Here is a 13,052-nt window from a genome sequence, read left to right on the forward strand (position 1 = left end):
CAAACAGGCCACAAACCAGTCCCCAAAATAAATTGTTTGTTAACAAAGTAAAGTGCTTCCCTTACTGACTCTCACAGATGGGAAGGGGAATGTCAAGCTGGAAGGGAGGAGGGAGGCTCAGGGCTGAGGGTGCCACCTGGATGACGAACCCCTACCACCTTGGCTGCGGAGGCCGGCTTGGAGATGGCTGCGCGTGCGGGCTTGGGCTGGGCAGGAGGTGCGGCTGTACCTGAGTCTGGGATAGCAGCGGGTGAAGGGGGGCAGGGGGGTGAGGGGAGGGGTGGGGGAGCTGGTGGGGGGGGGAGGGCAGGCTGAGCAGGAGGAGCAGGAACAGACACAGGACTGGGGAAGGCCATGGCCTCCCAGATAGCAGTGCAAATAGCAGTGCGCTGTGTTGGGGAAATCTCGCTCCCCTGGGGTACAGAGTCCCCAGAAGGGTCTGAGGCTGGAGGTCAAAGCAGTGAGGCAGGAGAGAAATCCAAAAGGAAAATTTTATTATGCATGCAGGCTGACAGCTACCAGAGTGAGAGCAGCAGCAGCCCTGAGAGAGAGTTTCCGGGATCCTTTATACAGTATGTTCAGACAGTTTAGTTGTTGATTGTTTTCTTTAACATATTAAAGTCTCAGCAGAAGTACTCTGAGACGTTTCTGTTCACACCAGGTGTGCTAGAAGTAAGTTTTACAGTACAAAGGCACATGAGAACCTGAGTGAGGAGTCTACAAGGCAAACTGTGACAAAGATAAGAGTTTACATGACAATTTGTGACAGACTAGGAGTCTCCATGAAGTTGAGATAGGCATTGTAAGGGTCTTGATTAGAGTTAAGATGATTTCTCTCTGTTACAGGGAGAGAGGCCTGGAAAACTTTTAACCCTTACAGCAGTTTTCTTTTAGAGAGTTTTGATTTCCTGCACAGTCCCTCCTTAGACACAATTGGAGTTATTTGATTTTTTCCCACAGCTGCTGCACAAACTCGTCCAGCAAGGGACTGCACCACTCTGTCTCTGCCTGCATCCTCTGATTACATGTCTCCTGCATCCCTTGCAGGGCCGAGATGTGCTGGCGCACCAGGTCCAAATACTTGCGCCAGTGCCGATGGGTTCCCTGCAGCCGTCTGGGAGGTGGGAGAGGTGTGGCCCCCCACCCTCCTGGACAGCTGGGCTGGATGTGGAGGACAAGAGGGAAAAGTCATCAGTCATGCATGCTCACACTTTCCCTGAGAGACAGCATGCCCTCCTCAGCAGTCAGTGCCTGTCCTCTAGGATCAGCAGATGCTCATGTGGTCTCAGCAAGGAGTGGTATGCCCTGAGCAGCAGCTACGGCCTCCCTGAAGCCCAGACAGTGTGCAGGCCGCCCCCCTCCCCCCACCCCATGGCCAAGCAGCACAGACAAGTGCCAGGCCACAGTTGGGGTTCCCGCAGGTTGCTAAGAAGCCTGAAGCTGTGTGGCAATTCCCAGGGGCCCAAACCCCTGCCTGTACCTGGCATCAGTGTCTGTAGGAGCAGGTGGTTCCTCGCAGCCATGCGGGTGCAGGGGTAGGACGGCCCTCCCTGAGGTCAGTCGTGTGTGTGCTCCCCTCCCCCCAGAATGTGATCAGCATGACATGTCACAGTACTGCACCATCCGCTTTGCTCCCGCCTCCCCTGCCCTGTGTGTGTTGGACCCTCACAGCACTCACCTGATGTTCCCTCCCCGGTGCCCAAAGTTGTCTGGGCAGGAACAATAGAGATGAAAGGTCTGGCAGGAGTGTCCACCAGGGCTTCTACCCAGAGGCCTTTATTTTCGACAAAAAATCTTCCCCGCGTCCACACTTCCCTTTTTTTGACAGATCTCTGTCAAAAATAGTGTTATTCCTCGTAAAACGTAAAATGAGATTTACTGCTGTCAACAAAACCGCCGCATTCTGTTGATTTACTGTCAACAGAACGCGGCGGCTGTCTAGACGCAGGTAAAGATTTTTTGAACAATCCCTGTAGTCTAGACACACCCCGAGTGTCACAGTTGCTGCATTACAGAATTGTGCATGCATTGCCAAAAGTGGCCATCGAGTGTCAATGCTCTGTTGCGGCATTTTTACACTAGGCAGTTAGGAGTTATGAAATAACAGGCTAATGACTCCTGTTTGTGATGAGGAATAACCCTCATGTAGAAATTGTTATTTTGAAATGTCTTCAGTATATATGCTCAGCTGTTCTTATTTAGAAATAACTACTCCCCAGAGTCATTCAAAGTAATTACTTCCCAGTGCTTCCTGAGACTCTAAATCAATGTAATACGTCAACATTAGGGGAGCCTGACTCAGACTAATTTCAAGGCTTCCCTGTAGTTTGGATGTTCTATTTCAAAGTAGTTAGCTTATTCTGACATAAGTGTGTAGCGTAGACATTATTCAAAATAACTTATACCTTGAATCTTTTAAACTGCCAAACTCATTGCACTAGCTGGCTTCCAGCCCTAGTGATGGGCTCAAGGCTTTAGTCTCTGCCACAAGTCAGCCATTCTTTCATGAATCCAATGCCACTGAGAACTGAAAAGAGAATGAGAGGAGACTTGTAAACTCGACCACCACTAGTGGTCAAAACACAGACATAAACATGTGCATCACCTAACTGCTGGTCACTGGAGACCCCTTCTTTATTCCTCTCTGGCCTATCCAGGTCCTAAAATGCTCATAATTTATAAGAAACTATGACCATCTCCACTTTACCACACCCTCAGTCCACTATACCCACACCCTGCCCAGAATACCCTGGTCCTCTGAGGGACGTGATGATTGAGCAAGCAACTGGAGAACAATGTGATGATGTCCAGTGATTACACGGACAGATGCTCTGTAGTTTGTCGTCCCTCCCTCCCTCCACATCGCTGTATTTGAAGGGCAGCGACCCACGTGCAGCTACTTACAGACAGGAAATGACAATCCCAGACAATTACCAGCCACGGGCAGAGCTCTGCCTTCCCCAGGATCTGTCCCATGGAAATCATAAGCATCTCTCTGCTCGCAAGGAGGCACCTCGCTGCACAGACACTGGCTGAAGATAATTTCACAAAACATACACCAGCTCCTACACTGTCACGAGAGAGCTCCTCAGCTCCACTGTCAATAGGAACAACAGGTGACTCAGACTCACTTCAGGCAGATGCCCCTCATCTAGCTGGATCTCCAGAGTGGCTCCGATTGCCTACAGCAGGCCTCTGCAAGAACGGCAAATAACTCATGGAAGTAGTATCACTGCCAAAAATGCTACAGCTGCATGAGACCGTCCAGTACCTGCCTCCCTCTCCAACCCTTTCTACAACATGGCTGTTCTGCTACAATATACGGACTGAACACTGATGGGTCAGTTGGCTGTAGCTCCCCGCTGACATCAGGATTATGCCAAGACACCCGCTCATCTTCCATGCGCTCGAGTCCAAGCCAGTAAAAATGGAAACACACCTCACATGCCGCTTCCTCTCTTTTTTCTGTTGTGTTGGCTAACACGGATTCATATGCCCTTGTGTTTCCCAAACGTCCAGTTTTGTGAGACCCCTTTTTAACTCATTCCTACCAGCTTTGGATTAGGGATGTTAAAGACGAGTCTATCCCCATAAGCAAATGCTTATGGGATAGTTGTCTGTTGACTAGTCAGCTAGTTGATTCCCCACACCTTGCTGCCTCTCTGAGATAGAAAGCGGGGGTGGGGGGGAAGGAGTACTTCAAAGTGGCAGCACTGCATGGCTGAGCTAGGGATCAGCTGTGCGGCAGCTGCCCCTTTGAAAAGCCACCTCCACGCATTTAAAGGGGCAGCCATGGAACCCGGGGTCAGCTGAGAACTCCCCAGCTGGCCCCAGGTTCCACACGGCATGACCTCGGGCTCCTCATGGCATGCAGCACGGCATGGAGCCTGGGGTCAGTGGGGGACTCAGAGTCCCCAGCTGAACCCAAGCTCCATTACTTTGAAATGCACAAGAGTCCCTGCTGGGCTCTTGTACTTTTCAAAGGAGGAATGGGGAAGTGCCTATCGACTTTGATTTAGTCACTATTTATCCCTTTAGTCTCTCCTTTTTCAAGAACACTTGTGAGACGTTTAATAGCAGTGGTCCAAATGCAGATCCCAAAAGCATAACACTCATTCCTACTCTCCCCGTCATAGGCACCAGGCTGCTGGTCAGTCCTCGTGGTTAAGGGGTTATCCTAGCCAGATATTTGGTCAGCCAATAACAATGCAGGTAGGGATTTCAAACTGGGAACAAAGGAATTTTTAACTTTTTCCTCCTCTGTCTGAGGCAGAGTGGGTTCTTCCAGGTAACAGGGAGCTGCGAGGCTGTCTCGCTCTCTCTAAGAAAAGTCTTTTCACAATATGTAAGTAGGGCAAAGTTTAATTAATCTATCAGGTTTTTAATTGTTTTATGGTTTGGGAATTTCAAATTGATGTTAAAAGTGTTTTTTTTTTTCTCTTTTGTAATGAAGCTTTCTAACCCACAGAATTGTCTCTGGCTACATCTAGACTGGCATGATTTTCCGGAAATGGTTTTAACGGAAAAGTTTTCCGTTAAAAGCATTTTCGGAAAAGAGCATCTAGATTGGCACGGACGCTTTTCCGCAAAAGCATTTTTTGCGGAAAAGCATCCATGCCAATCTAGACATGCTTTTCCGCAAAAAAGCCCTGATCGCCATTTTCGCGATCGGGGCTTTTTTGCGGAAAACAAAGCTGAGCTGTCTATACTGGCCCTTTTGCGCAAAAGTTTTGCGCAAAAGGACTTTTGCCCGAATGGGAGCAGCATAGTTTTCCGCAAGAACACTGACAATCTTACATGAGATCGTCAGTGCTTTTCCGGAAAAGCAAGCGGCCAGTGTAGACAGCTGGCAAGTTATTCCGGAAAAGCGGCTGATTTTCCGGACTAAGTGGCCAGTATAGACACAGCCTCTGAGTATACAAATTGGTGGCCCTTACCATCTAGCTACCTTAACTATACTTGCAACGGTAGTATGGTTTTGATAATAAAAAGTTTGTTTTCTTTTCTAATTAACCTGCTATAGGTTTATTTTGGTGTCCTAGTTTTATCTGTAAGCTCTCTGTCTGACTGGCTGGGAGTCACCTAGCACAGACTGCAGCTTGTTTTTCTCTTTTCTTTTTCAAGCTCTGAGGGGAAAAAGAGCTTGAGGTACCCCTGAGGTTTTAGGGAGGAGGTTTCCCAAGTGATCTCATCCCTAGTTTTCTTGGACTACTTGGGTGATGGCAGTGGATATTCCCTAAAATTTGGGTTTTAGGATTTTGGGGGGAAGTTTTTGTACCAAAGCCTGGAGAGATCAGGTTTTGGGGTACTTTTGCAGGCCCCTGCTCCTGCATTTGTTGTGCCACAGTGGGTTACCCCCCCATCTTTTACGGGGAGTACCCAGCAATGTTTTTATGAGGATCTAACAATACTTCAACTGCTTGAATGTCCGTCCATTTGTTATAAAGAACGAGAGGGGCGGGGTGATTTAAGCATAATAAAGTCCATGCCCCAAAGGCAAAGCCGCATCAGCTCAAACTCTGTTGCATTTAAGAACTGCCTCTGGAGTTAGGACATGAGCTTTAAGCACACCTCATGTATGAAATCCAGGGTTTCAAACTCAGGAGGGGGGCTACTGCCCTCCTACCCCATTTCTCTACCCAATTCTACACCCATAGGACCAAGGGCACCTACCCCCCTCAAACAATGGTGCCCTTGGCCTTATGGGTGGAGAAAGGGCAGGGTTAGGAGTGCACATTGCTATGGGCTGGGGGTGTTAAAAGGAAGAGAAAGGAGGGGTTGAGGGATCCACTGGATGGACGGGTGGACTGGAAGGATCAAGAGCGTGTTGGGCTGGGGGCCGTTAGGGAGGAAGAGGAGGGTGGGTGAGGGGGTCCTTATGTGTTGAAAGATGAATGGGGAGAAGGTAGGGTGAAGGTTGAGGTGAGCTGGGAAGGTGGCTGTGATGGACCGGGCCAAGTCTTGGCACAGCTGAGGGCATCCGCTCAGGGCGAATTGCTCAAAACTCGGGGCTCCTTACAGCCCCAGACTGGAAGCCTTTCCCAAATAGGCCATAAACCGGTCACACTGAGTGCTTTAGCTGCCAATCTGGCCAGCCAGAAGCCTCACGAGCAAAACCCCTCAGACACCCCAGCTCTCCCTGTGCCACAATTAGCCCCGGGCCTGCACACAGCTGAGGGGGTTGTAGAACCCAATCTCACCTTCCCCGAACGGGTCTTTCCGGTCCCAAAGAACCAGCCACAAATCCCCGGTCAGTTTACACTCTGGATCTTACCCACAAGATCACGCTGGGCCAATCCTTTAGAATCTGAAATCTAAAGGTTTATTAATAGAAGAAAGAAAAGCATGAGAGTAAGGTTGTTAAGGAGAATACATTACATGCACCAGTCACCGAGTTCTCGATGCAGGCTCTCGGCAGAGATGTTATAACTGCTATCTTAAAGGTCTCTGGTGTTCATCCTATGTCAGGATGGGTCAGCAATCCTCCTCGGCTCTCTGTTCCTTGCAAGGCTGCATCTAGGATCAGTAGCAGAATTGAAGACAAGATGGAGTCCGCCTCATGGCACTTGTATATCTCCCCGGTACCTTCCAAGTGGAGCAGGTCACATGGTCGAATGACTTAGCTCTGTTTCATATGTCAGCAGCCATTTTGCCCTGGCTGGGTTGCATGTTCCCAGACACAGTCCTCAGGTGTGTATTGGGCACCTTGAGAGCCATTATCCCTGGACCAGTGCTAATTAGCATACTCATTCAACAGACAATCCTCCTTTACAACAGGCAGTGCAGGCCAAAATCAGCACAGACTCCATATTCATAACTCCACACACAGATATCATACAAGTACATGAGTAGCATATACAGAATCAGTAGAACATGACTTTCATTTGACATCTCGCATGGCCCCCTTTGTATAGACTTTGGGGCAAACACCTCCCCCCAATTGGTGCAGCAGTGATCTGGCTGCTCCCCTTAAAATCCAGTAACATGACACCCAGACAAAAGACCAGAGCCTCTGCTTTCCTCTTCCTTTGAGGCTACTCCCTACCACCCACTGCTCGGACTTAAACAGTTACACAATTGCTTTTGTCCTTAACTTCAAAAAGATCTCACCAAATGTAGTGATTGGGCAACAAAATACAAATGAAATTTGATGTGGATAAGTATAAAGTAACGCACATTGGAAAAAATAACCCCAACTATACATACCATATGATGAGGGCTAATTTAGCTACAACTAATCAGGAAAGATATCTTGGAGTTATCGTGGATAGTTCTCTGAAAATGCAGTATGCAGTCAAAAAAGCAAATAGGATGCTAGTAATTATTAAAAAAGGGATAGAAAATAAGATGAAGAATATCTTAATGCCCCTATATAAAACTTCTGTACACAGTGTTCAAGATGTGGGCGTACTATATGTGGTCTCCTCACCTCAAAAAAGATACTGTACTTTGGCATTAGAAAAGGTTCAGAAAAGGGCAACTAAAATGAAGTATAAAACTATGGTACACCATATCTTCAGTACTGTGTACAGATGTGGTCTCCTCACCTCAAAAAAGATATTTGGGCCTTGGAAAGGGTTCAGAAAAGGGCAACTACAATGATTAGGGGTTTGGAACAGGTCCCATATGAAGATAGGCTAAAGAGACTAGGACTGTTCAGCTTAGAAGAGAGGAGACTGAGGGGGATATGACAGAGGTCTATAAAATCATGAGTGGTGTGGAGAAGGTGAATATAGAAAAGTTCTTTACTTGTTCCCATAATATAAGAACTAGAGGACACCAAATGAAATTAATGGGTAGCAGGCTTAAACCTAATGAAAGAAAGTTCTTCTCAAAGCGCACAGTCAACCTGTGGAACTCCTTGCCAGAGGATGCTGTGAAGGCTAGGACTATAACAGAGTTTGAAAAAAAACTAGATAAATTCATGGAAGTTACGTCCATAAAAGGCTATTAGCATGGGGGAAGGAAGAAATGGTGCCCCTGGCCTCTGTTTGTCAAAGGCTGGAGATGGATGGCAGGAGACAAATTGCTTGATCATTGTCTTCGGTCCACCCCGTCTGGGGCACCTGGCACTGGCCACTGTTGGCACACAGGCTACTGGGCTAGATGGCCTTTTGGACTGACCCAGTATAGCCAGTCTTATGTTCTGATCAGTATCAGAAGTGCACCGATGGATACGGAGCACGTAGCTCCGCGGGATCTGGTGCTTCTGGGGCGATGACTTAAAAGCCACCTCCCCACGCGCACAGGCTCTCACCTGCCCCCAGCCCTTGCTGACTCTGTATTAGAGACAGCAAGGGGGAGGGAAGCGTGTGTAGTTGTCAGGATTAACCGATAAGCCCAGGCTTATCAGTTAATCGTATACACGACTATACGCTAATATCCCATTCACCGACTGTCACTGTTAGCATTTCTGTAACGCAGTAAGTGCACTGCCGGGAGCAGGTACGCCTTGAGAGGCCTCCAAGCTTACCCAGTACATGGAGAGACCTTTTCTCAAAGGCCCAGCTTCTGATGGGTTTGGTCCTCCTTCTGGGATGCCACCGGATGTGCTGGGATTTCACTGAGACTACTTGCTCCACTAGCCTTGCCTGCCTCTCCCTGTTTTGCTGACTTAGGCTCTCTGGCCTCTGGGCCAGGTTGGGACGCACCAAATGTAGAAACACAGATTCTGCAAACAGCTCTATACAGTAAGGCTTAGCTAGAAAATCGTCCAGCACTCAATTGCAGTTCCCCTCCGGAAAGTACACCCAAAATAATATTATCTGACGCGAGAGAGAAATCACTACAATGCAAGCTCATACGTTTGCCCATCCCCTCAATGAGGAGTAACATACGCACAACTTCTCCCGCTCCCCTCCTGCTGTTAGAAATTACACAAACTACATTTGTTTTATTAAAATCTAGCTTTTACAGTTGAGAGATTGCTGTTGTTTATCAAAACAAAATAAAGCATGCATACCGTATATGGGTGTAGGCATGGATGGAGGAAGGGCAGCGTTAGGAGTACAGGTTGCCATGGGATGTGGGTGTAGAAAGGAAGAGAAAGGGGGTGAGACCCAATGGATGGGAGGATGGACTGGAAGGGTCTGGAGTGTGGGATGGCATGTGATGGGGGCTTGTTGAGAAGGAAGAGGAGAGTGGTTGAGGGAGTCCTTACATGCGGAAGGAGGGCTGGCGGGAAGGTAGTGATGGGGGTCACATGACAGCCGGGATGGGAGTGTGGGGTGAGGGACTGTGAGTTGGGAAGGGAAGAAATGGGCCTGAAGGGTCCTATAGATGGGGGAAAGGTAGGGATAGGGATAGAGTGTGGGATGGGGAGTGTTCTAGGGAGGAAAAAGAGGGGCTGATGGAAACATGAATGGAGGGATGCTCTGCGGGTGCAGGTTGCTCTGACTCTGTGGAGAGAAGAAGGGAAACTGAGGGACACCAGGAATACGGGGTATGGGCTAGGGAAGAGCACTGGTGGGGGTACACGTTGTGTGAGGGGGAAGTTGAAATGTACTGCGGAAGTGGAACCTCCGCTCGCACCCGCTGTCTAAGCAAACGTGACTTCCCTTCCTAGACCCGAGTGGGTCGTAACCCGAGAAATTTCCAGACCCGACACTTATCTCCCGGTCAGCGATGGCTGCTCCGCTCCCAGCCGGACGGTTCTCGCCTCGCTTCGACCAAGCTTCCGAGCTCGCTGTTCTCGTTTCTGTTCCGTCCCCAGACGGGAGGACACCGGGAGGGTTGACTTCTTATCGCTCGCTACCGAACACAGCAGAGGGGAAAAAACAAACGTTTCAGTCCGCAAGGACGCGGCATCGCTTCTCCTCCCACCATCGCACCGCAGCCTCCCACCATCAGCCACCACCTCTCGTTGCCACTACAGGAACGGGGAGTGAAAGGAGGCCTTGAATCTCTATCCACGCTCTGTTGAACCGCCTACTGCCCCTTCACCAGTCCCCAAGCCACCAGGCTCCGTGCCCCAGCAGGAAGCTCTCTGCCTCAGAAGAAACATACTGCCAGGACGCTTGAAGATTTCAAAGCACGCACCTCTTACTCACACAGAGCCATGGGAAGGCCGAACGCTGAGGACCCTTCACGTGTTCCGAGAATCACGTCCAGGCAGCTCAAGTCCATCTCGGACGGTATCTTCTCAGCCCACGGCCCCGCACTGATTCCTCTGCAAGGGTGGCCGAAAAAGCCCAGCGTTAGTTCCCACTCACTAAGGTTTGTGGCTGTGAGAATTCTATCCTTTAGCCCTTTCCCCCCCTCTCGCCTATATATCGGGCCCTCTACGAGAACACTGAGTCAGTAAGCCATGACGCACCACCGCTCTCCCTTGCGCGACTGGCGTACCTGCAGAATTCCTGTTGGCTCCTGAGCCCTTAACCCTTGAAGATGCTCACCTGGAATGCCTGCAAGTGTGCTGTACAAGGACACGGCAGAAGCAGAGCAAGGACAAAGACACAGAAGAAAACAGACAGACAGAACGTATTGGCCAATACGAGAGAGCAACAAGAGAGAAACACAGAAGAGGCAGTCAGAAACCTTACCACCTTGCGTCCTCCTCCTCGAGCCAAGCTTCTGCTGAGAAGGACACCGTGTTCCAGAGAAACCAGCACCCCTGACAAACGGGAGCCCTGACAAACGGGAGCTACCAAGGAAGCACCTCGGGAACCTCCGCTCGGACTCGCTGTCTAAGCAAACGTGACTTCCCTTCCTAGACCCGAGTGGGCCGTAAGCCGAGAGATTTCCAGACCCGACACTTATCTCCCGGTCAGCGATGGCTGCTCCGCTCCCAGCCGGCCGGTTCTCGCCTCGCTTCGACCAAGCTCCCGAGCTCGCTGTTCTCGTTTCCGTTCCATCCCCAGACGGGAGGACACCGGGAGGGTTGACTTCTTATCGCTCGCTACCGAACACAGCAGAGGGGAAAAAACAAACAAACAACTTAGCGTTTCAGTCCGCAAGGACGCGGCATCGCTTCTCCTCCCACCATCACACCGCAGCCTCCCACTATCGGCCACCACCTCTCGTTGCCACTACAGGAACGGGGAGTGAAAGGAGGCCTTGAATCTCTATCCACGCTCTGTTGAACCGCCTACTGCCCCTTCACCAGTCCCCAAGCCACCAGGCTCCGTGCCCCAGCAGGAAGCTCTCTGCCTCAGAAGAAACATACTGCCAGGACGCTTGAAGATTTCAAAGCACGCACCTCTTACTCACACAGAGCCATGGGAAGGCCGAACGCTGAGGACCCTTCACGTGTTCCGAGAATCACGTCCAGGCAGCTCAAGTCCATCTCGGACGGTATCTTCTCAGCCCACGGCCCCGCACTGATTCCTCTGCAAGGGTGGCCGAAAAAGCCCAGCGTTAGTTCCCACTCACTAAGGTTTGTGGCTGTGAGAATTCTATCCTTTAGCCCTTTCCCCCCCTCTCGCCTATGTATCGGGCCCTCTACGAGAACACTGAGTCAGTTAGCCATGACGCACCACCGCTCTCCCTTGCGCGACTGGCGTACCTGCAGAATTCCCGTTGGCTCCTGAGCTCTTAACCCTTGAAGATGCTCACCTGGAATGCCTGCAAGTGTGCTGTACAAGGACACGGCAGAAGCAGAGCAAGGACAAAGACACAGAAGAAAACAGACAGACAGAACGTATTGGCCAATACGAGAGAGCAACAAGAGAGAAACACAGAAGAGGCAGTCAGAAACCTTACCACCTTGCGTCTTCCTCCTCGAGCCAAGCTTCTGCTGAGAAGGACGCCATGTTCCAGAGAAACCAGCACCCCTGACAAACGGGAGCCCTGACAAACGGGAGCTACCAAGGAAGCACCTCGGGAACCTCCGCTCGGACTCGCTGTCTAAGCAAACGTGACTTCCCTTCCTAGACCCGAGTGGGCCGTAAGCCGAGAGATTTCCAGACCCGACACTTATCTCCCGGTCAGCGATGGCTGCTCCGCTCCCAGCCGGACGGTTCTCGCCTCGCTTCGACCAAGCTCCCGAGCTCGCTGTTCTCGTTTCCGTTCCATCCCCAGACGGGAGGACACCGGGAGGGTTGACTTCTTATCGCTCGCTACCGAACACAGCAGAGGGGAAAAAACAAACAAACAACTTAGCGTTTCAGTCCGCAAGGACGCGGCATCGCTTCTCCTCCCACCATCACTCCGCAGCCTCCCACTATCGGCCACCACCTCTCGTTGCCACTACAGGAACGGGGAGTGAAAGGAGGCCTTGAATCTCTATCCACGCTCTGTTGAACCGCCTACTGCCCCTTCACCAGTCCCCAAGCCACCAGGCTCCGTGCCCCAGCAGGAAGCCCTCTGCCTCAGAAGAAACATACTGCCAGGACGCTTGAAGATTTCAAAGCACGCACCTCTTACTCACACAGAGCCATGGGAAGGCCGAACACTGAGGACCCTTCACGTGTTCAGAGAATCACGTCCAGGCAGCTCAAGTCCATCTCGGACGGTATCTTGTCAGCCGACGGACCCGCACTGATTCCTCTGCAAGGGTGGCCAAAAAAGCCCAGCGTTAGCTCTCACTCACTAAGGTCTGTGGCTGTGAGAATTCTATCCTTTAGCCCTTCCCCCCCCTCCCCCTCGCCTATGTATCGGGTCCTCTACAAGAACACTGAGTCAGTCAGCCATGACGCACCACTGCTCTCCCTTGCGCGACTGGCGAACCTGCAGAATTCCCGTTGGCTCCTGAGCCCTTAACCCTTGGAGATGCTCCCTGGAATGCCTGCAAGTGTGCTGTACAAGGACACGGCAGAAGCAGAGCAAGGACAAAGACACAGAAAGAAACAGACAGACAGGACGTATTGGCCAATACGAGAGAGCAACAAGAGAGAAACACATGAGAGGCAGCCAGAAACCTTACCACCTTGCGTCTTCCTCCTCGAGCCAAGCGTCTGCTGAGAAGGACGCCATGTTCTAGAGAAACCAGCACCCCTGACAAACGGGAGCCCTGTTTCTCCCACCATCGAGGAAGCACCTCGGGAACCTCCGCTCGGACTCCATGTCTAAAGAAACGTGAGTTCCCTTCCTAGACCCGAGTGGGCCGTAAGCCG

General features: G+C 50.7%; 1 long non-coding RNA gene across 4 annotated transcripts; it reads right to left on the minus strand.

Annotated features, from left to right (window-relative positions):
* Positions 1-477: 477 nt before the first annotated feature.
* Positions 478-7,636, minus strand: LOC142825865 (uncharacterized). Of its 4 annotated transcripts, none has more exons than XR_012900203.1 (5): positions 6,379-7,636; positions 2,935-3,195; positions 2,406-2,527; positions 1,679-1,832; positions 478-1,161 (listed from the first exon to the last, which is right to left on the minus strand). It is a non-coding gene; the product is annotated as an uncharacterized LOC142825865 (long non-coding RNA). The 4 variants fall into 4 exon arrangements; XR_012900202.1 differs by having other exon boundaries at positions 6,201-7,636; XR_012900205.1 differs by having other exon boundaries at positions 3,132-3,195; positions 6,379-7,632.
* Between the last annotated feature and the right edge of the window lie 5,416 nt (positions 7,637-13,052).

Source organism: Pelodiscus sinensis, unplaced genomic scaffold, assembly GCF_049634645.1.
Source record: "Pelodiscus sinensis isolate JC-2024 unplaced genomic scaffold, ASM4963464v1 ctg60, whole genome shotgun sequence".
Taxonomy (NCBI): Eukaryota; Metazoa; Chordata; order Testudines; family Trionychidae; genus Pelodiscus; species Pelodiscus sinensis.